General features: G+C 35.6%; 1 protein-coding gene across 4 annotated transcripts in view; it reads left to right on the top strand.

Moving 5' to 3' along the window:
• CACNA2D1 (calcium voltage-gated channel auxiliary subunit alpha2delta 1) overlaps positions 1-25,573 on the top strand; it is a 504,363-nt gene that overhangs the window by 210,304 nt on the left and 268,486 nt on the right. The window lies entirely within an intron of this gene.

Here is a 25,573-nt window from a genome sequence, read left to right as displayed (position 1 = left end):
GATCAGTTCTAATTTCTAATATAATGCATGATTGAATGAGCTTCCTCCTCTTCTGTACTCAGGAGGCCTACACCAATGGTTCTGTGGCTCAATTGCTTTTTAATCGATCCCTCTGAAGAGCCAATATGTTAGCAGAATAACAAAATATCTCAGAGGCTGCACACCTGTCTAAAAATTAAATCAGTTCTCCCCTTTCTCTAGAAGGGATGGGTAATAGGAAAAGTGTTCCTCCCAGGAAGGAAGTCTAGGTCATAATTGCTTACCTCATCTAAAATGCAGCTCCAGTTCAATATTTTTCTTGAAGGGTTGCTGTGAGGACAAATGAGAAAACAGATGTGAAATGCCCAGCAGAGTTGAGTCAGCCCTCAATAAATGGTGGCTGTAGAGCAGCAGAAGTGGCCATGGTGATGTTGGGGGTACATTTTAAGCTGTTAGTACTTTTATGAATCAATGAAAGTCATTGAGCCTTTGGTTTACAACAGTTACTTTGCCATAAATAAGATGGTTATTCACCTGTGCTTTGCAAAAGAGGTCCACAAAGGGCTGACAACTTAATAAACAAACTTGACAACTACCTCTAGGATATTTGTTTTAAATGATTTCCTATTTGATACATTTTAAAAAAAATAATTAAAGTACAATTATGTTAGGTTTCCTAACATGGACTTTACATTTGGGAATTGGTTTTATTTTGAGTAATGAATAGATGACTATTATCCTTTTAGCTTTTAGTTTCTCTACAGGCCTTAGTCCTAATAAAGTTTTTCATTTGCGTTGAAAAACATGATTAATATGCATTGATATTCAGTTAAAAGGGTTATTGACATCCATTTTAGAAATTCTGTTATTTTAAAAGAGAATAGGTATCAGAAGCAATACCTCTTTTCCTTCAAAAAATTACTGAAACCAGCAACCTAAGACTGCCATCTAATAGAGGATGGATAGACATTCCTCTAGGTAGTAGGATGGCTTCATCCCAAAAAGAAAAGTCTTGGTCTTATGTCTTACAAAACTTGTCTTCCATATAAACTGGTATGTGTAAAATATATAAATATCAATGATTCATGCCAATTATATTGAATAGGCTTTTTCTAAATTTGTATTGGGTCATAGATTGCCTTGAAAAATTCATGTAAGATGTGCAACTTTTCCCAGTAAAATGAATATTAAATATCTGCACAAAATTTTGCATATTTTTTTTCTAGAGATTGTTGGAATTCTTGAATCCTATTCTGGTAGGTAGTAGGTAGAATTTCAGATTTAACACCACAATTCAATGAACTTGAGTTGGAAAGATAATCTACGTGGTGAGATTAATTTTATAATAAGTCTTTTGAAGTACAGAAAATTAAAGTTATTCAGCTACCTTTGTCAGGGCAATCAACCTAGTTCTTAATTTCTACTCTATCAATTTCTCTATTTCCTTGCTGCATCCAGAGTGATTTAATTTCATAATTGGCAAAGCCTGTACCATGTTTCCTTTGTTAAATACTTCTGTTCATAATTCTTATTGTTTCTTAATTTTCCTAATATTCCTGTCATTTTAGTTTATTTTCTACATTTGACCCTTTTTCTCAACAAAGTAGTAAGATCACTTGGACAAAAATTAATGTGTAAATGGGAAAACCCTTAGAAAAAGTTGAGAAAGAGAATGATTGTTTATGTAATTCCAAGTGTTACCTTTATGTCATGATCATTAAATAGTTGATGTATTTTTTTTGGTCAATTGGATAAACTAGACATAAAATTTATGCCTCATTAATGCTTTAAGTTTGTTTTCCAACAGTGGGGCATTCCAACTTAGGTTTGAATTTCATATCCAAATAAAAGCAGAAATTTCATCTGTCATCGCACATTTTAGTTTTGCTGAGGGGAAGACCCAGATGCTATGTGGAGAGACACGTGGCCTGGGGACGAGTAAACAGCCACTACATGATTGATGAACAGGAGCAGTTCACACAGTTTCTGTTAAGACAGGGAGCTACATCTCCTCAGATCATTATGAGCTATCAAGTGTGGGCTGACTGAGAAATAAGTTCTGTCTTATTTCTTTTTTTTTTTTTTTTTTTGAGTTGGAGTCTCGCTTTGTTGCCAGGCTGGAGTGCAGTGGTGCGATCTTGGCTCACTGCAACCCCCGCCTCCTGGGTTCAAGCAATTCTCCTGCCTCAGCCTCCTGAGTAGCTGGGATTACAGGCTTGTGCCACCATGCCCAGCTAATTTTTGTATTTTTAGTAGGGATGGGGTTTCACCATGTTGGCCAGGATGGTCTCGACGCCTTGACCTCGTGATCCGCCTGCCTCGGCCTCCCAAAGTGCTGGGATTACAGGCGTGAGCCACCACACCCTGCCAGTTCTGTATTATTTCTTACCGTTCCCAACATGACAGGAAAAAATGTTCTTTGAATCGTAACAAATCATTTGACATATTGTAACAATAGATCAAAATGATTTTATGAACCCTACAAGAAAATGAATATTGTGAGAGGACTAGAGTATTTTAGTTGTGAAGTTACTTTTAGAAGTTATCATATTGATTCAGATAGAATCTGGAGCCAGAATGTCTGAGTTCAATACCAGACTCTATCATTTCCTAACTGTATTGGGGTTAATTACCTAACTTCGCTGAATCTCAGCTTTTCTAAACTGCCAGATGGGCACAATGATTATAATGTAAGTTTTGTATGAGGTCCAAATTAGTTACTTCCTGTCTGTACAGCAAGTAAGCATTCAATAAATACTAGCTATTCTTATTTTTAAGTTTGTGATAAAGAAAAATGTTTTCCCATGATTTTACAGTTCTCCTGCATGCTAACTAGGATTTTAAGGAATTATTATCAATAATATATTTATTTATTCAGCAAATATTTTTGAAGGCTCACAGTGTATCAGGCACTGCTGTCGATCTTGGGCAAATAGTAGTGAATAAAACATAGTGACTGGAATGAGGCTGAGAGGATAAAGAAGTATGTGAGCAGAGGCCTAAAGTAATGGAAGTGAAGGGAAGCACATTCCAGGCAAGGGATCTTTAGATGTAGCAAGGGCCCAAGCTGGATCGTGCCTGGCATGTTTAAGGCACCACAAGGAGGCTGGTGATGTAGTAGCAGGAATGTCACATCAGGAGATGAAATTGGAGTGGGGTGGAGTCTTCATGTGAGCCCTAACAGTCAGGACCAAGGGAAGCCATTGGATGGGGTTAAGCAGGAGCGTGGCATATCTGATTTACGTTTTCAGAAGCATCATTATGGCTACTGTGTGGAGACTGGGGTGACAAGTGTGAAATCAGGAAGGCCAATTAGAAGCTATTGCAGCGGTTTAAGTGAGACATGATGCTGTCTTGGACTAGCCAGGAAATGTAAAAAACAACACAAAAGGCCTGATGCTATTCTGAACATGAGCCAGATGCCTGACATGAATTTACTGTAATCCATACAACAGCCTGAAACAGGATGTATTATTACCATTTTGAGGTATGATTTACCGAATGTCATTGCATCTAAAGTGCAAGGATGCACTGATGCTCTCTGTCTTTCCTGCTTTCTACAGCCAAAAGTAAAAGAGAAAAGAAAATTACCTGTGTGTCAATCGCTTTGCCAGGATAAGTAAACTTATGAGTTTTAAAATAATATGTAGTATGATTAATTTCAACCCTAGTGGATACCTCGGGGAAACAAATTTTAAGACTGGCAGATTGAGAAGAATGGAAAATTGTATAGCACGTTTTGGAGGTTTTATGTTTTGGAATCCAATGCATTGAAAGTACAAAACTTCTTTTAGAAGAAGATTAAAGTAATTTAGCATTTTAAGATAAAACATTAGAAGCAAAGTACTGGCTCAGTGGGGCGGCTCATGCCTGTAATCCCAGCACTTTGGGAGGCTAAGGTGGGTAAATCACTTGAGGTCAGGAGTTTGAGACCAGCCTGGCCAACATGTTGAAACCCTGTCTCTACAAGCAACTGGAAAACAAAAAAAGGCAGGGGTTGCAATCCTAGTCTCTGATAAAATAGACTTTAAACCAACAAAGATCAAAAGAGACAAAGAAGGCCATTACATAATGGTAAAGGGATCAATTCATCAAGAAGAGCTAACTATCCTAAATATATATGCACCCAACACAGGAGCACCCAGATTCATAAAGCAAGTCCTGAGTGACCTACTAAGGGACTTAAACTCCCACACAATAATAATGGGAGATTTTAACACCCCACTGTCAGCATTAGACAGATCAACGAGACAGAAAGTTAACAAGGATATCCAGGAATTGAACTCAGCTCTACATAAAGTGGACCTAATAGACATCTACAGAACTCTCCACCCCAAGTCAACAGAATATACATTTTTTTCAGCACCACACCACACCTATTCCAAAATTGACCACATAGTTGGAAGTAAAGCAGTCCTCAGCAAATGTAAAAGAACAGAAATTATAACAAACTGTCTCCCAGACCACAGTGCAATCAAACTAGAACTCAGAATTAAGAAACTCACTCAAAACCGCTCAACTACATGGAAACTGAACAACCTGCTCCTGAATGACTATTGGATACATAATGAAATGAAGGCAGAAATAAAGATGTTCTTTGAAACCAACGAGAACAAAGACACAACATACCAGAATCTCTGGGACACATTCAAAGCAGTGTGTAGAGGGAAATTTATAGCACTAAATGCCCACAAGAGAAAGCAGGAAAGATCCAAAATTGACTCCCTAACATCACAATTAAAAGAACTAGAAAAGCAAGAGCAAACACATTCAAAAGCTAGCAGAAGGCTAGAAATAACTAAAATCAGAGCAGAACTGAAGGAAATAGAGACACAAAAAACCCTTCAAAAAATTAATGAATCCAGGAGCTGGTTTTTTGAAAAGATCAACAAAATTGATGGACCGCTAGCAAGACTAATAAAGAAGAAAAGAGAGAAGAATCAAATAGATGCAATAAAAAACGAAAAAGGGGATATCACCACCGATCCCACAGAAATACAATCTACCATCAGAGAATACTACAAACACCTCTATGCAAATAAACTAGAAAATCTAGAAGAAATGGATAAATTCCTCGACAAATACACCCTCCCAAGACTAAACCAGGAAGAAGTTGAATCTCTGAATAGACCAATAACAGGTTCTGAAATTGTGGCAATAATCAATAGCTTACCAACCAAAAAGAGTCCAGGACCTGATGGATTCACAGCCGAATTCTACCAGAGGTACAAGGAGGAACTGGTACCATTCCTTCTGAAACTATTCCAATCGATAGAAAAAGAGGGAATCCTCCCTAACACATTTTATGAAGCCAGCATCGTCCTGATACCAAAACCTGGCAGAGACATAACCAAAAAAGAGAATTTCAGACCAATATCCTTGATGAACATTGATGCAAAAATCCTCAATAAAATACTGGCAAACCGAATCCAGCAGCACATCAAAAAGCTTATCCACCATGATCAAGTGGGCTTCATCCCTGGGATGCAAGGCTGGTTCAACATACGCAAATCAATAAATGTAATCCAACATATAAACAGAACCAAAGACAAAAACCACATGATTATCTCAATAGATGCAGAAAAGGCCTTTGACAAAATTCAACAACCCTTCATGCTAAAAACTCTCAATAAATTAGGTATTGATGGGACGTATCTCAAAATAATAAGAGCTATCTACGACAAACCCACAGCCAATATCATACTGAATGGGCAAAAACTGGAAGCATTCCCTCTGAAAACTGGCACAAGACAGGGATGCCCTCTCTCACCGCTCCTGTTCAACATAGTGCTGGAAGTTCTGGCCAGAGCAATCAGGCAGGAGAAGGAAATAAAAGGTATTCAATTAGGAAAAGAGGAAGTCAAATTGTCCCTGTTTGCAGATGACATGATTGTATATCTAGAAAACCCCATTGTCTCAGCCCAAAATCTCCTTAAGCTGATTAGCAACTTCAGCGAAGTCTCAGGATACAAAATTAATGTACAAAAATCACAAGCATTCTTGTACACCAATAACAGACAAACAGAGAGCCAAATCATGAGTGAACTCCCATTCACAATTGCTTCAAAGAGAATAAAATACCTAGGAATCCAACTTACAAGGGATGTGAAGGACCTCTTCAAGGAGAACTACAAACCACTGCTCAATGAAATAAAAGAGGATACAAACAAATGGAAGAACATTCCATGCTCATGGGTTGGAAGAATCAATATCGTGAAAATGGCCATACTGCCCAAGGTAATTTATAGATTCAATGCCATCCCCATCAAGCTACCAATGACTTTCTTCACAGAATTGGAAAAAACTACTTTAAAGTTCATATGGAACCAAAAAAGAGCCCGCATCGCCAAGTCAATCCTAAGCCAAAAGAACAAAGCTGGAGGCATCACGCTACCTGACTTTAAACTATACTACAAGGCTACAGTAACCAAAACAGCATGGTACTGGTACCACAACAGAGACATAGATCAATGGAACAGAACAGAGCCCTCAGAAATGATGCCGCATAGCTACAACTATCTGATCTTTGACAAACCTGACAAAAACAAGAAATGGGGAAAGGATTCCCTATTTAATAAATGGTGCTGGGAAAACTGGCTAGCCATATGTAGAAAGCTGAAACTGGATCCCTTCCTTACACCTTATACAAAAATTAATTCAAGATGGATTAAAGACTTATATGTTAGACCTAAAACCATTAAAATCCTACAAGAAAACCTAGGCAATACCATTCAGGACATAGGCGTGGGCAAGGACTTCATGTCTAAAACACCAAAAGCAATGGCAACAAAAGCCAAAATCGACAAATGGGATCTCATTAAACTAAAGAGCTTCTGCACAGCAAAAGAAACTATCATCAGAATGAACAGGCAACCTACAGAATGGGAGAAAATTTTTGCAACCTACTCATCTGACAAAGGGCTAATATCGAGAATCTATAATGAACTCAAACAAATTTACAAGAAAAAAACAAACAACCCCATCAAAAAGTGGGCAGAGGACATGAACAGACACTTCTCAAAAGAAGACATTTATGCAGCCAGAAAGCACATGAAGAAATGCTCATCATCACTGGCCATCAGAGAAATGCAAATCAAAACCACAGTGAGATACCATCTCACACCAGTTAGAATGGCCATCATTAAAAAATCAGGAAACAACAGGTGCTGGAGAGGATGTGGAGAAATAGGAACACTTTTACACTGTTGGTGGGACTGTAAACTAGTTCAACCATTGTGGAAGTCAGTGTGGCGATTCCTCAGGGATCTCGAACTAGAAATACCATTTGACCCAGCCATCCCATTACTGGGTATATACCCAAAGGACTATAAATCATGCTGCTATAAAGACACATGCACACGTATGTTTATTGCGGCACTATTCACAATAGCAAAGAGTTGGAACCAACCCAAATGTCCAACAACGATAGACTGGATTAAGAAAATGTGGCACATATACACCATGGAATACTATGCAGCCATAAAAAATGATGAGTTCGTGTCCTTTGTAGGGACATGGATGAAACTGGAAAACATCATTCTCAGTAAACTATCGCAAGGACAAAAAACCAAACACCGCATGTTCTCACTCATAGGTGGGAATTGAACAATGAGAACTCATGGACACAGGAAGGGGAACATCACACTCCGGGGACTGTTGTGGGGTGGGGGGAGGGGGGAGGGACAGCATTAGGAGATACACCTAATGCTAAATGACGAGTTAATGGGTGCAGGAAATCAACATGGCACATGGATACATATGTAACAAACCTGCACATTGTGCACATGTACCCTAAAACCCTAAAGTATAATAAAAAAAAAAATAAATAAAAAAAATAAAAAAAATAAAAAAAAATTAAAAAAAAAAATACAAAAAAATCAGCTGGGTGTGGTGATATGTGCCTGTAATCCCAGTTACTTGAGAGGCTGAGGGAGGCGAATCCCTTGAACCCAGGAGGCAGAGGTTGCAGTGAGCCAAGATCATGCCACTGCACTCCAGCCTGGGCAACAGAGTGAAACTACATCTCAAACAAACAAACAAACAAACAAACAAAAAAAGCAAAAGAAAAAAGAAAACTAACAACATAATATTCTGAAAAAAAAAAACACCTAATTTTGATTTTATTTGGATATTCATTCAAGAAACAACTATTATAATTATTTAGTACCTAGTATGTGGTAGGTACTATATTAGATGCTTGGGATAAAAAAATGAATAAGAAAAGAAAAGATTCCTGCCCTCAAGAGCTCAGCTTTATAATACATGATAATAGCCTATGTTGAAGGAAAAAAAAAAGTGTTGTATTAGAAAGTCAAAAGCAGTAGGCAGTTATGTGTCTTGAGGACGGCAGGGAAGTCTTCGGAGAGGAGAAAGCATTCGTGATAGGTCACCTCTTCTGTTACAATTAGTAAGTTCATTTGATCCATGGAGTAAAACAACCTTCATTCATTTGCTCCCAATACTCTTGGTCTTAAGAAGACTTTCCTATGGCTCAAGCTAGAAACAGGACAAGCTAGTTTTGTCCTGAGTCTCCTTGTATTCTAATAGCCTAGAGTATAGAAAACCATATGACTACAGTTACAGGTAAGTATGTAATATAGCTATAGTCTTGTATAGTTCTCTTTGGCTGCCCCAGTCTCAACTGACTGTGGATCAGCTCAGCTTCTGGGCATTTTATCCTAGAAATTCCTTCTCAGAAGTCTCATTTCTGGCTGAACATCATCTAAATCCCTGCCATACAGTAGTAACTCTCCTTGGGCCTTCCACTTTCTACTGTCTTCACTTTGAACAGCATGTTTGGGCTGTTTATTTGGATTCTGTGAGCAACAGATGTATTCTCTTTGCCTCCTACAGAAACCCCATTTTGCTAATTTTTTTCTTTTAACAATATTCTGCTGTCACCTAAAAGAATGTGACCTACTTTTAATTAGGGCTAGTGTTTCTTACAAACTGGTAAAAACCTTTGGTATTATATAGATTAAAAGGAAGCTCTTTTTTTTCATTTTTATTTAAGCGGATAGACTAGTCACCAAAGCTGCTCAGTTTTGATACTGAGTTTTTTTCTTCATGTCAAAATCATCATTATTTACCCAAAAAGAAATATTATAGAAAATATTTTATTACTTATCTTGAAATCATTATAATATGCTCTCTGAATTTGTAGTGATTTTTTTTTGTAACAGTGAACTGATTTAACAACAGGTTAACAACAGGGTGAAGTTGCTTCCACCCTGAGGGTGGAAATTTTTTGTTTTTCTTCTTTGAGATGGAGTCTCACTCTGTTGCACAGGCTGGAGTGCAGTAGCGGGATCTTGGCTCACTGCAACCTCCATCTCCCTGGTTCAAGTGATTCTCCTGCCTCAGCCTCCGAGTAGCTGGGATTATAGGCACCTGCTACCACGCCAGCTATTTTTTGTATTTTTAATAGAGATGGAATTTCACCGTGTTGGCCAAGCTGGTCTCAAATTCCTGACCTCAAGTGATCCGCCCACCTCAGTCTCCCCAAGTGCCAGAATTACAGGCCTGAGCCACTGCCCCCGGCTGAGGTTGGAACTCTAAAGCCAGGTCATAGCTTAATAGGAATTGGAGAATCTACTGTAGAAAATGTCTTTGGAGTGAGTCTTATGTGTAGTATTCAGTCCTGAGTCATCATATTTATTTGATGTGTGTATAATGCAAGAGTGTTTAAAAATTTTTCTCTATTAAAACACTGTAACACAGTTCTCAAAAGTGTGGTCCAAGGACATTGAGGAGTCCCCAAAACGCTTTCAGTGGATCGGCAAGAGTACAAATCATGCATGAGTGTAGAATATACACTCCATGTGTAAGATAGACCACTGTGCTTTAATGTAACAAAGAATGAAAAAGTTTATTGACCGGATTTATGATTCCTCATTGCACGAAACCTTAAAAACTTTAAGAAACTTTTCTGAGCTGGGCGCAGTGCTTCACGCCTGTAATCTCAGCATTTTGGGAACCCAAGGTGGGCAGATCATGCGAGGTCAGGAGTTTGAGATCAGTCTGGCCAACATGGTGAAACCTTGTCTCTACTAAAAATACAAATATTAGCCGGGCATGGTGGCACGCGCCTGTAGTCCCAGCTACTCGGGAGGCTGAGGCACGAGAATCGCTTTAACCTGTGAGGTGGAGGTTGCAGTGAGCCAGGATCTTGCCACTGCACTGCAGCCTGGGTGACAGAGTGAGGTTCCATCTCAAAAAAAAAAAAAAAAAAAGAAAAAAAGAAAAAGAAAGAAAGAAACTTTTCTGTTTCTCGATTTTATTGTAGTGTCACAAAAGATTTTCCAGCATTATCTACAATGGCTATTAAAATATTTGTTTTCAAACTATAGCTCTCTGCCACTCATCTCATTTTAAAACTCTAGTTATTTTTCATTAAAATATATTATTACTTATATGAGGGGGTTATTTTTATTAAATGAATTATGAATAGTAAATTCAAAATTTCTCAGTTTAATTTCTAATACAGTAAATAATACTAGCTATAAGTCAAATACACAAAAGCTTTTTGGGTCCTCAGTAATTTTTGAGAATGTAAAAGAGTCATGAGACCAAAACATTCGAGAAATGCTGGTGGAACAAAATTGTCATCTATAACATCAAGATGTGCTTTGACTTCAACCAAACACAATAAAGATCCGCCTAAACCCAAGCAGCGAATTTCTTAAAGTAGATTTACATTGATATTTGAATATAACCCCTGCATCTTGTGGATTTTAAAAAAATAATTACCATCAATCTATTGATTTCTATCAGACCTACATAATTAAGTTCTCAAAAGTATCTTATTTTCAGATTCTTTTTGTACTGATTGACAACAATGCCTGAACATTTTCCTAGATGTTAACAGATATTGACATGTTTAAAGATTTGCTGTGTGCCCTCTGTTTTGAAGTGGGAACCAAGTATCACTACTCCTAATTTTATGCAGGTTTTTATTAATGCCTGTGACTTCTGCTGTTGTCAAAAGCTTTACTTTCTCTTTTTAATGAAAAAAACAGCGAATCTACAATAACCTTCATATCATGAAAAAGGGAAATAATAATTTTATAATGATTCTAAGTATAAAATCCGTTGAAAACCTATAGGTGTTTTTCTAACTCTCAAATATTTTTCATGAATATGCTGTTCTTTGGTAGGTACCTGTAACTATTGATATTTAAATATTGTTCTCATCAGAATGAGATAAAACTAAATCATAAGGCATAGATGAGAAATGCGCTTAGATATTTCATAATTAAATGTAATTGAAATTTAAGAGTCAAGCTTGTAATTTTTGTTTAAGCATGTATAAATTTAAAGTTACTTTAACTATTATGACAGTTTTCTTGTTTATTAAATTTTTCAGAAAGCTGAGACTAGGTCTTTGCTATTCAAAGAAAATGACATTCCTTTGAAAAATCTTTCTAAAATGGTTAAAACACAACTTAATGTCAGCTAGAATTAGACTACAATTCTTTGTTTGTAAATAAATACAATAGATAATGGATAGCGTTTTAATTCTTATATACTAAATGTCACACATAAACAGCAAAAATTCTTCAGTTTGTGATTGTTTGTTAATATTGGAAACAGAAATGTATATGTGGAATGGATCATGATGTCTTCATTTAAGTGATACAGAAATTGAGAAAAAATTATATGTAGAACCAATTATGCTTATTTCCAAGTTTAGAAAATATGTAAAATAATTTTATGAAGTACGCTATATTGCTATGTGATTGTCAGTCATACAAACTATCAAATTACTTCCTACTAAATAACAGAGATTTGACCTGTGCCACTTTTTTCTGCATGAATTCAGACTGGATAGGTCTCAAGGCATTGCAATCCCACAGACTTTTAATGCATTTGAGACAAATATTTATTAGGTAGCTACCTCAGACCATTGTAAATTCCTTAGGCTATACCATTGTACAAGTGAATTAATTTTAATAACATCTTTTTGATAAAATTTTATAATTTACAATTAATATTTGCATCACAGAATAGAGAAAAGGAGCTGCCTTTTAAATGGAGGATCCCATGAAGATCATTTAGGCAAAACTTAGCTACATCTGCTCATTTCTCTTAAATATAGCCTAATATTTTTATTTTGATAATATGGAAATATTTTAAAATTAATCCAAATACATAACTATTTGAGATTTTAATTAATCCATGAGTAGAGAGATCAGTGTGTTTTAATGTAATAAAGGAATAAAGTTTATTGATAGAGTTTAAGATTCCACTTTGCACTAAACTTTAAAAGCTTTAAGAAACTTCTATTTCTTGAGTTTTAGTATAGTATCACAACACACAACGTATGTTGTGGCCATTCCTCAGCTGCTACAGAGAAAAGAAATTTTTAGTCAATATTAGAAGTTAGATCACTCATCTTGGTTCTGTACTTCCTTCCTGGTAATTAATCAATTTATAACTAATTAATCAATTTATAACTTAAAAAAATCTATAAATATGTGGTGTAGACAAGTTCTACACTCCTATTTTATAGTAAGGTGTCATTATTTTTACCAGGACATATTATCAAATAGAAAAGAATCTGGAATAAAGTCTGCAAATTACTTTGCTGTTTCCTAAGAGAAGCAGTGTTTTCAGGCTTAGTACTTCTTGGTCTGGAGGGAAACTGTCTTCATTGATTCTAGGCTCACTGTTTACCAGTTGTCTGAACTTGAATAAGAGAGCAAGCCTCCTTATGGACCTGTTTTCCTACATCTTAAGTGAGAATAAAAATAGTGTCTGCCTGAAAGGGTTCTCCTGAGAGTTAAATAACAAATAATGTAGTCGGCTGGACACGGTGGCTCACACTTGTAATCCCAGCACTTTGGGAGGCCGAGGCAGGCAGATCATGAGGTCAGGAGATCGAGACCATCTTGGCTAACACGGTGAAACCCCCTCTCTACTAAAAATACAAAAAAGTAGCTGGGCGCGGTGGCGGGTGCCTGTAGTCCCAGCTGCTCAGGAGGCTGAGGCAGGAGAATTTCGTGAACCCAGGAGGCGGAGCTTGCAGTGAACGGAGATCGTACCCCTGCACTCCAGCCTGGGCGACAGGCCGAGACTCTGTCTCAAAAAAATAAAAATAAATAAATAAATAAATAAATAAATAATGTAGTCTTGGTGAAGCCCTACATAGTGCCTCCCACATTAAAAAAAAAAAAATTTCAGTACATATAGGTAGGTCAGTGATGATGATGATGACAAATAAAATGATGAAAAACTAGCTGAAAAGTAGTTTTCAAAATGGAGTATTAGTGGTATATTTTACCCCTGAAACTATTCTGAATTTTAATAACTTTAAATTTATTTTTGTTTTTATTTTAAGTTATACCTATACCAATTATGATGATGAAGATTGTGTGTGTGTGTGTGTGTGTGTGTGTGTGTGTGTGTGTGTGTGTGTGTGTATGAAACTGTACCATGAATGTTGATGGATCTTCAGTTTTTGGCAACAGTATAACGACTGCTGTATAACTGCTGAAATTATAGTTCTACTTGACATTTTCTATCTCTGTTTCATTAAAAAAAAAACTTTTTAGTTGACTTTGGAAATGGATTGAATTTATTTGGACATAGCCAGGAAATTTCTTTATATCCTAAAGACATACTCAGTCATTTTCCTGATATATATATGTGTGTGTGTGTATGTGTGTGTGTGTGTGTGTGTGTGTGTGTGTGTGTCTGTATAATTTTTTTTAAAAAAGGCAGGATGTAACAGACATCAATGTAACATGGAGTAAAACCTCTTATTTTCTGTTTATCTTTATTAGTCGATTGTCCTGTTTTAACTCTTACAGCTTCAGGATACTGTCACCTTGTGTGTATGACTTGCAATTAATTCAAAGTATATTGTTGTAAGGGTCCAGGAAAAAGGTGCTTGAGAGAAACAAATTAAAAATTTACTCACAAGCTTGGTCAGTCAGAAAGATGATACTAATAAAAAGATCCTGAGCTTCTGTCATTAATGGAGTTGGTCAAAGACATTATGAAAATAAAGGAAATAGCACCTTATAAATTTGGCAACTATACGTTAATTTTCCACTGGTTTGACATAAAAAGAATGTCATATAACGTAATTAAAAACATCTTCAACACTGTATCTGTAGAAAATATAATTATTGGAGGATTACCCAGCTTTCTTTTTCTTTCTTTCTTTTTTTTTTTTTTTTTTGGATTTCGGCTTACAGCAATTTGAAGATCAAGAAGTTTAGAATGTATAGCTATTTTTTTGACAGATATATTTACTTTTTTAAAAAAATTATTTATGGATGTTTCTTTGCTATCTAGGACATTCTGTCCTTTTGGTCTTTCCTCTTGGATTCATTGTGCTTTAGCTACTTGATTTTGCTAGGAGTCTGGTCTTTGGATAGCTGAAATACTTGACAAAATGGAACCCTTCTTAGGAGCAAACTGTCTCATTATGGTGATGCTTTAAGCTTCAGAATGCTGCAGAAAACAGAATAAATCAGCAGTTTGATTTTTGAAAAAAGGAAAGTTTGGAGTAGTTACAATAAAATATCTCATGAATAGGTAGCAAACCAAATTGATTTTGATAAACTGCTACATATTCTATTGTTATTACTCTGTCCAGAAAGATTTGCTTTGTGTGGTGAGAAAGTTAAACAATATAATGAATATTTGAAAACAAAAAGAGGAGTGAATGTCAGGTGAATAAAAAAAATTTCCAGAACAGAATTTTAATGCAACAGTGCTTTGCAAAGTCATGCCTTTGTTCTATACAAGAAAATAGTTTGCTAATCTTTGTTTGGTGGGCTCTAATTTCTAGTTTCTTATGACCTCTCCATTGGATTGTTTTAGGCTTGATAACTTCTCAAATTGATCCTGAACTGACATACCACTTGTGAAAAATTATTTCTACCACAGGCTTCATTTAAGATGCATTTTTTTCCATTGATTTGACTATTTACAAGTCTCTGTATAAAGAAACAAGAGCCATGGTTTTGTAATTAGACAATATGGCCAAGAAATCTGTGATAAAGTGACAAAGTAAACTGAGCAGAAAGATCTCAGTTAGAGGCAAAATGGTTTTTGACTAGTTAAGATTATTTTCTGAGGCACAATTAAGATTTATTTTGTGTCTTTTTTTCATGTCAAATTGAATTGGATTCTGGGAAATATTTTTCTTACATAGAATTTTCTATGGCATATCAGAATAAATGCATCTCAGTATAAAAACAAGATACAAAAATACTGGTAGAACTAATTTGAAAAACATTCTTTTGGGTAAAGCAAATTCTGAATTTTAGTGATTTAAGAAAATAATTCCTGTCAAGGAGATTTTGGCATAAAAGAAGAAATCATGGTCAATAAGAAATATGAAACAATTAAAAGACTATGGCATTGAATTTTAAAGAAGTATTCATTAAAATTATTTTAAATGCTTAATATGTTAGAACATGATAAATAAAGTGTAGCAAGAAAAATTTAAAAATTAGTTATAAAAGAACTCATACATGAATTACATTAGAGCTTAATTATATTATATATTAGGTTTTATTGCTAAATCATATTTCAAGTTTCTAAGAAATCGTATTTATTTTCATGGAATGTGAAATGCAAATGTAGAGACTCCAATTCTTGATTTATTTGGAGTGAAATTACAAGATTTCTTGCTTGCTGTTATGGTTCTGATACTGTTACTGAAACACCCTGGGGTTCGGTCTGCATCCTGCTGTTCACTGCACAGAAAGCCAATGACTGAGACAACAAGTATTGCCAAGGAGGAAGGCTTTAATCTGATGCTGCAGCCAAGGAGATGGGAGCTCAGCTTCAAATCCATCTCCCTGACTAATAAAACTAGGGTTTTCTATAGCAGGGAAGAAATGAACCAATATGTAAGAAAACAGGAATAATGGAGGGCCAAGGAAGAAATTGTGATGAATGAACAGTCTGGCTTGTCTGGGTGTGGTATCTGGTGAGTTTCATTTCTTTCATCCTTTTTTTGGAGAGGCCTGAAGTTCCTTCCTGAGGAAGAAACTCATGTAAGACAAATGTAAATTTCAGGCTTTAAGACCAGGAGGGTCAATTTCTGTGTTTAGCCAAAAACTCTCTATAGGACTATTGGGTTGGTTTCAACATATGGCTAAATGCTTTCATCAAACTTTATTTGAATTAATTGTTCTTTGAGATGCTGACTTAAATGATATTTCTTTTTGTTGATGTCTCACCAAAAGGAAGAGAGTATTGATAAAGCTGAAATGATAAATTATATTATTTAGATTACTTCATAATAGTTTAACTTTTTGGAGGTTTGTAAATTATTTTTGGTCACAAGACTGTTATCAGGAAATGAAGAGTTAATTGATTTTGTTGACATTTAACTTGTTACAAGTAATAATTTTGATATATTGTGAATAGAATCCATTGTATGTATGGATTGGCTATAGTCATTTACAATTCTTTTTATTTTAAATGGATTTGTTAACTATGCCCATTATTATAAGTTATAGAGTATTTTTTTCTGATTTCTGATGATATAGTTTTATTCCAGACTTCCGTAACTTCCAAGTTGGATATTGTGTGCTATGTTGCTCACTCAGAACCTTCTTTGAGGATTGAGGTCCTTACTTTCCCAGCTGCTGGGATTTTTGACAGTTGATGGTCTTAAGCCAAAAAGAAAAAAAAAAAAAAGCCACCTTGTGCAAAGGCTTGCTCTTTCCCCGAAGGAAACTTGCACCAAATGACTGGTTAATGAGAGGGTACAATGCAGCATGAAATAGGCCTCTTAACTATTGAATTGTATCATACATAGAAGAGCATTATCTCACCAATTTAGGAAGGGTTGTAATAGATTAAGAAAGGCTGGCCAGGCATGGTGGCTCACACTTGTAATCCCAGCACTTTGGGAGGCCGAGGCGGGCGGATCATGAGGTCAGGAGATCGAGACCACGGTGAAACCCCGTCTCTACTAAAAATGCAAAAAATTAGCCAGGCATGGTAGCGGGCACCTGTAGTCCCAGCTACTCGGAGAGGCTGAGGCAAGAGAATGGCGTGAACCTGGGAGGTGGAGCTTGAATGGCGTGAACCTGGGAGGCGGAGCTTGCAGTGAGCCGAGATTGCACCACTGCACTCCAGCCTGGGTGACAGAGCGAGACTCCGTCTCAAAAAAAAAAAGAAAGGCTTTCTCAGAAGAGGTAGGTAAGTTTACTTTTCAAATGTGAGTAGGAATTTTTCCAGTGTTGCAATGGACTGAATTCTTATGCCCCTAAAAAATTCACATGTTGAAATCCTAATCCCCAAGGTGATCGTATTAAAGGGTGGGGCCTTTGGGAGTAGATTAGGTCATGAGGGTAGAGTCCTGGCTACTGGGATTAGTAACCTTATAAAAGAAACCCCAGAAAGCTGGCTAGTCCCTTCAACCATGTGGGTACACAGCAGGAAGTCACCATCTATGAACCAGAAAGCATGGCCTCTCCAGACACTGAATCTCCTGGTGCATTGATCTTGGACTTCCCAGCCTCCAGAACTGTGAGAAATAAATTTCTGTTGCTTAAAAGCTACCCAGTTTGTGGTATTTTGTTATAGTAGCCTGAGTAGATGAAGACAGGTGGAAAAGGGGTAAGCAGGGAATTCCAGGTACACAGAACAGTGTAGGATATTTTGAGGCTAAAAAAAGGCCTGAGTCTATACACAGCTGCTAGAATTTCAGCGTGACAAGTCAGCCAAGTGCCAGCAGAGATTGACAAAAGATGAGGACAGAAGAGTAAACAATGGTCAGAAAATTAAAATTCTTACATTTGACATAGAGAAAGTGTACTTTGCCTGTAAGCAGGAGAGTGGCATGATTAAATTTGTATTTTAGGTGTGTATTATTCTATTATTTAACTGAAAGCAGGTTTTGTTTTAGTTTTTGGTTTTTAGTGAGCTTGCATTTCAAATCTAGTGGGTGTTTTGTAGCAAGAAATAGTACAGCCTTATAGAAATACAAACAGATGAGGAAGGAGAGCTAAGTTTCTTCTGTTTTACTTGCAAGTGTTATGACCTTGTCTGACCTTAGATATATCAGCCTTAAGAATATACCCAAGGGATCCTGTACTCTGCCAGCCTCAACAGACTAGCTCCTCAAGAGGATGTCTCTCTTTCTGTTCGTGTGTGTAAATATTTATTAAAGACCTACTTGCAGTTTATCATGTTTTATAGTTGTCTTTTTGAAAAACAGTTTAGAATATTACTTAAGAACTAGGATATTGGGCCAGGTAAGTGGCTCATGCCGGTAATCCCAGCACTTTGGGAGGCCAAGGTGGGTGGATCACCTGAGATCAGGAATTCGAGACCAGCCTGGTCAACATGGTGAAACCCTGTCTCTACTAAAAATACAAAAAATTAGCAGGGCGTGGTGGTGGGCACCAGTAATCCCAGCTACCCAGGAGGCTGAGACAGGAGAATTGCGTGAACCTGGGAGGCAGAGATTGCAGTGAGCTGAGATCGCACCATTGCACTCCAGCCTGGCTGACAGAGTGAGACTCCATCTCAGGGAAAAAAAAAAAAAAAGAACTAGGATATTGTACCTAGACTTCTTGTCTTCCCAAATCCACCACATACTTGCTCTGAAACCTTAAATCTATCAAAGCAATACTTGTTTCATCATTTATGAGGATAGTAATGGCATATTATACCAGCATATTTCAGTCCCATGTGACATAAATAAAAATTATGTTTCAATAAAAAACATATTGTAACATAAACTTTGAATTGTGCCAGTTCAGACAAAGTCTAAAGGGCAAATGGCTTCAGCCATGACTGCATCCATATCTGCTCAAATGACATAAAATGCATCCATATCTGCTCACACGAAACTTGACTCTGCTATTCTCTGTGGAAGTTTTATTCCCAGGCTGAATTTCCCCATGTTGAATAAAAGATAGCACATAGTAACTATAGGCTTATGTTCTACAAATTTATCTACTGCAAGGAAAAAATGAAATACTTCTTGTCAATGGTTGAGTATAAGTCTTGGATTGAGTCTTAACATTGCCCCTTGTAGGATTGCCAGATAAAATTCAATGCATCAATTATATTTGAATTTCAGATAAACAATGAATCAGTTTTTTAAAAAGTTTGACCTAAACATTGCGTGGAATACATTTAACCTAAAAAATGATTCATGGTATGTCTGAAATTCAAATTGAATTAGGTATCCCATATTTTTAATTGCTAGATCTGGCAACCTTTATTGGGCCCCTTGATTATTCTTATATCCATCATTTGGATCAAGATGATGGAGTGTTGATTAGTCCTGGTTATATGCCTTCTGGCTAAATTCTCCTGCCCTGATCTAATATTCAGAATCTGTAAGGGACTTAGAAAGCAAAAAGCAAATAAGCCTATTAAAAAATGGGCAAAGGGCATGAACAGACACTTCCCAAAAGAAGATATACGCGTGGTCAACAAGCATATAACAATGCTCAACATCACTAATAATCAGAAATGCAAACCAAAACCACAATGAGGTACCCTCTCATACCAGTCAGAATGGATACTATTAAAAATTAAAACAAAACAAAACAAAAACAGCTGTTTGGTGAGGTTGCAGAGAAAGGGAACATTTATGTACTGTCAGTGGGAATGTAAATTAGTTCAGCCATTGTGGAAAGTAGTTTGGAGATTTCTCAAGGAAATTAAAACAAAACTACCATTCGACCAAGCAGTCTCATTACTGGGTATATAACCAAAGGAAAATAAATCATTTTGGCCAAAAAACACACGCACTTGTATGTTTATTGTGGTGCTATTCACAACTGCAAAGACATGGAATCAACCTAGGTGCCCATCAACAGTAGATTAGATAGAGAAAATGTGGTAAATCTACACCATGAAATACTTCACAGCCATAAAAAAGAACAACATCATGTCCTTGGCAGCAACACAGATGCAGCTGGCAGCCATTATCCTAAGTGAATTAATGCAGGAACAGAAAACCAAATGCTGCATGTTCTCATTTATAAGTGGGAGCTGAACATTGTGTACACATGGACACAAAGTGGGGATAATAGACACAGGGGCCTACTTAAGAGTGAAGGGTGGGGGAAAGGTGAGGGTCAAAAAGCTACCTATTGGGTAGTGTGCTCATTACCTGGTAGACAAAATCATTTGTACACCAAACCCCCGCAACATGTAACTTACCCATGTAACAAACCTGCACGTGTGCCCCCAGACCTAAAATAATATTTGAAAAAGAAAAAAAGAACTTTTATTAAAAAAATCCAGGCAAATGGATTGAGAGTGTTCCAGAAGGAGCCTCACCATAGAAATTGAGGTGCTATTATCAAAGAAGAGATACTGTGCAGATAGAAAATGAAAACATATAAACAACAATGTTTTATATAAATAGAGTCTACCTTATAGCATGTCTGTGAAGATTACAACATATGGGAAAATCCTTTTAAAGCTCTTAACACTGCCTAGCACATAGAAAACCTCAGGTATTTTTTTCTACTGCATATATTATTACTGTTCTAATCCTAACATATTAAGCATTTAACCCATTCATTAAACAAACATGAGTTGAGCATTTCTATATTATTTCACAAGTTTCTTGTTTTCAAATTTAATAGAAAAAAAGGAAACAACAAGAGAATGGTGAGGTAATTCTTTTGTTGAACATCTTTGTGCATTAGACATTTCCCCTTACCTAACTGGAGTTGTTCCTAGGAACGGAGAGAAATTACTAGCTCAGAAGGCATGAATGTATTGAAATCCCTTGATACATGCTGAACGAACAGACACTTCTGCAAATATCTGTGTTCCAAATGAAGGAGTCTGGTTGTCTCCCTTTTACTCCAGACACAGTGCAATTTCCAGTAACCTCTGAAGAGCCTGCACACACCCATCCGATGATCTAAAACTATATCTCTAAGTCCCAGCTCATATGACCACTTACTGCTGAAGTCACAGATCAAGGTTAACAATTACTGGTTATAGTTCTCTGGCATGGGAGACAGTCTCAACTCCCACCCCCTATCTGAGATCCAATCCAAGAGACCTGAAAAGTCAATATTGTTACCATTTTTCCAGAGATGTTTATTCCTTCTAAAGTGACATTTTCCAATACATTCATAACATATCAGACCAATAAATAGAGTAAACGAGGCATACTTCAAATAGGATTAGAATTAAAGTTTCAAACTATTACAAATTCAGCATAATTTCAAAAAGAACTATTTTGAACCAATCTTAATAAATAAAACAATGAACCTATTATTAATTACCCTCTTAATTCATTTATTCAACAAATACTTCTACAGTGCAAGCCATTTGCCAAGCACTAATGTTGGGAACCATAATTTTATCAGTAATAGCCTCTGTGAAAAATATTGCTTTTATATTTAAGTTGAGAAAATTTGACTAACTTGACTACTGACCTCCACAAAGAATTCTGGTACATAGTGACATTTGCTTTATTGTTAGCAGTTCTTTTTAATTTTTTAAATCTAAGTTTAACATGATGATTTAAGTTTCACACTTAGATTGGGGATGGTTTTAGGTTGTGTTATAAATGTGGGTCTGAAAGTACCAAAAATATACTTCAGTTTGTCAATTTTTAGAAACAAAGAGGCAAGATTTATTTGATTCACACAGTGCAAAAATGTGGCACTGGCTATGTAGGGGAACAATCTGGCAAAAATAAAATATTTCACAACCTCCATTATTTCAGAAATAATGCGTGTTTTTGTTTCTTTGGTTATAAGAAAAAATTAGAGATAGAACTTTCCTGGCATATATACAAAAACAAGCTCATTAGTGTTGGAATCTATCTTCTTATAACTGTTGGGAACAAGGAAAGAAAAACCAATCTGTTTGTTTCCTATTTTATATTCATGGGGCTGCTTATGAGGCGGTTTGATTGACAACGTTGGTATATGTTGTCTGCTTTCTTTAGATCAAGCTGGGGGGCTTCGGTTCACCTATCACTCACTTCCACTTTGCTACCAAGGTCTATTGTGGCTCTCTTTTCACTCTCTAAATTGTGTTGTGATGAATTGCACACTTGGGAATTTTTAGGACATCTTAATCCCAGTCTGACAGAAATCCCTTCAATAAATAATCTAACAACCCCTATGCCAAATACAAGTGGATCAGTGGACATAGATTTATGACAGCTTTCACAGAATGAATAAGTAGAAGCGGAGAGTTTGCTACTGCACTGAGACTCCACGAATGGTCTCCATTTCCCAGTTTAATTTCCCCCAGACATATTTGGTTGAAATGTACTCTGCAGGTTTTCTTTTAAAAAGCTCTGTGTGTGTGTGTTTGTGTGAGATGCTGTGAGTGTACATGTGTATGAATTGGAATGTGTATGAATCTGAAGTTGCTTCATTGATGTAAAATATGGGAAATTATATTTGTAAGGCAATCACTGGAAATCATTTTTATATATAAGCTGAGCTTTTCTTTTAAAGATCAATTAACTTCAATTGACAAATAAAAATTGTATATATCTGTTATGTACCTATTACTTAGAAATATGTAAACATTGTAGAATGACTGAATCAAGCTAGTTAACATATGTATTACCTCACATATCATTCATTTATGGTAACAACACAAAATCTACTCTCTCAGCAGTTTTCAAAACTACAGCACATTGTTATTAACTATAGTCACCATGTTGTACAATGCAACTCTTGAACTTATTCTTCCATACTAAAACGTTGTGTACTGGGGCTTTTCTTGGATAAATATAAACTGATAAAATTTGATATTGATAATGAATGGTTATAAATCTGATAAAGTACTTTTTAACAATAAGAGTTACAGAAGCAAATTTAAGGGGCGTTATATGAATAGTAGATTTAGAAGATGAATAATGTCACTCATCTTAAGTGATTTATTTTTGTTTAAAAATACATTGGGAAGTTACCTATATAGTTGTTAATCTAATTATAAATTTATATTTGATTTCAGGCTTTTGAATATAGCCTCTGTGATGCAGAAATAGCAAAAAACAAATTTGGTAAATTGAACAATCAGCCTGAATATTTTTAATATAAATTCTATAGCTTTCTGATAAACTATTAATGATATCAAGTCGTTAATGCTATGAAATTAGAGTTCCTGTCAAAAATAGAACCTAAGTACTATCATTTATGTATCTTATTTCCATACATATATTTATACATACCTTATTAATGCATATTTGTTAAACATTTAAAAGGTAAAAATCAATTTTAAGGATCAAATCTAAATTCGAGTCATTTTCAGTAATTCTTGTAATATCATGCATTACACTGTGAATTCTGTCACTATATTATAGAAGCACCATTCTTTGTATAAAGTGACAGCCACCTTTTCTCACCCTTAAGGTATATGGCACCAGTTCACAGCAAGTCAGAATGTGGTATGTTGCTATTTGCCGTTAAAAGTTAGACAGCTTTGTAAGCCTCTTAGGAGAGCAAGCAATGATCTTTCAACTTCAGTAATGAAGAAATGGGAGGGTTTTGTATACCCTCTATAGCAATATACTGTGCATGTTTTTGAATATATATGTGTTTAGAAATATTGAAAACAAATCTATGGAATGGGAAAATCTGTGATTTCCTAAATCCATAGAATTAAATTAAAATGGGCATATTGTTGTTGCTTAAATAAGACTGAATTTTTTGGAACAAAACCTAAAAAGGTTATTAAATTCTTACTAAGTACCAGCTTCTTTTTCTTCACCTCTGGAGCTACCAGCAGGTGACTGTGTGGCCTCATTAAGCTGTAGCACAGGGTCAAAGATTAAAATTGCCTCTGGCCTGATAACTGAAAAAACTGCAGCCTCCAAATTAGCATACTTGTGTCCAAATTAAACAGTAATGCATACTTTTTTTTTTAACCTCAAATCTTCTCTAATCAAATATGAAAAGTCCAGTGTAGGATAATTGTTAAATGAAACAAAATGTTATAATTTTGGATGGCATTTGATACTTTACAAAGCTTTTTTATTGTCAGTGTCTCATTTGTCCCATACAGTGATTCTAGGAGGTTTGCAAACAATTGCTAAGAAAAAGACGTATTACAGAAGCATGAATTGAGGCACAGAGGGAATTTTTCTAAGAGCACAGAGCTACTATGGCAGGACCATGTTTACTGAATTCAGCCTGCTCCATTCTGAGACCTTTGATCGATCATGTGCTCAGCCAGGGGCTGATATAATACCCTCTCATACCTCCCAGCTCCCCACCCCAAGTTTTTGAAAATGTGTGAGGGTGTTTTGATTGTCACAGTAAAACCTGGTGGCATTTAGTGGGTGGGGCCGGGGATACTCCCATAGAAGAGGATTTGTTCTACCTAAAAATCTTGTAACGCTTCTGTTGAGAACACTTATAATCACCTGGCCTACCAGGAAAGGGAGTTTTTACAATTTTATAAGTATGTTTAAATTCCATTCAATAAATGTATTCCTTGTTTTTGTTTGTCTTTATAAATGAGTCTAATGTTATATGGTTAAAAAAAGATGTTTATTCTCTAAAGAATATTATATATAGGATGGTTAAAATAATACATAATTTTTCATTATCATTTTGGTTTTTAGTTGTAACACATACACATATAAACATATCTGTATCTGTCACTGTATATCCTGTTAGTTGTTATTCTTCCAAGTTAGTAATGTCACTATTGGAAAAATAGTTTTTATCCTGTTTTAAATTTGGGATCCTGCTATCATATTTTACTACCAAAAGCACTGGTTACCTCCTGCCATTTTGAGACCTAGAAAAAAGATAATAAGCCTCAGGCATTGCCCGAAGAAATGGAACAGAAACTATTCTTGCAATTAAATTTGCATCTTTTATGGCATATTTTTAATATTTTATTTGAGTGCAGCTAATTATTTTATTTCCTAAGTATCTAATTTGGTTTACTGAATGTTTTAGCAGTGGTAGTATTGTTACCATTTGATGAATTAGGGAGTAAAATATACATGGTTGTTACTTGTTAAGAGTTATTACAATTAGTGTATAATAAATGTTTGATTTTATGGTTATTAGATACTTAGCTCTTTTACCTTTCTCATTCATGAAAGATAATTTTAAAAACTGGTAAATTTTTAAACAGTCATTCTATGCAAAAATATAGCCTTTAAACAACAACGACAAATATATATATATTTATCTGCCAACAACTAAGAAGAATGATCTAAGTGCAGTTGATTCACACTGAGCTTGTAAATTTGATTTCAGAAATAATAGTTCAGGATTTAATTCAAGAAATTGAAAAAAGAAACTCAAAAAATTTACATTCAAGTCATATTTTGTTAAGTACATATTTTAAAGTCATGATTAATAGAAGTATCATATACTTCAGAAACAAATTGTCCTTTAGACATTAATGGGACACCTCCAGATAAAAGCACATTCTCGTGTTTTTTTCTTTAACTTTTAATTAACTAGTTAACAAAACCTTTTTAACAAAAAATTTTTTAAGTTGTATGTCTATCAAAATGAAAAGGATTGGAAAAGGTGTATATAATAAAAATTATTGGAGCAAATCAGTTTAACTTGGTTCAGTCTTTTTAATGGGAATTATTTCAGAGTGTATCATTGCTCTGTGGGTAAGCTTTTTAATACTTCAAACA

This window comes from Nomascus leucogenys, chromosome 11 (genome assembly GCF_006542625.1).
Source record: "Nomascus leucogenys isolate Asia chromosome 11, Asia_NLE_v1, whole genome shotgun sequence".
Taxonomy (NCBI): domain Eukaryota; kingdom Metazoa; phylum Chordata; class Mammalia; order Primates; family Hylobatidae; genus Nomascus; species Nomascus leucogenys.
Note: the sequence above shows the minus strand (reverse complement) of the source record. Positions and strands in the feature narration are given on the sequence as shown.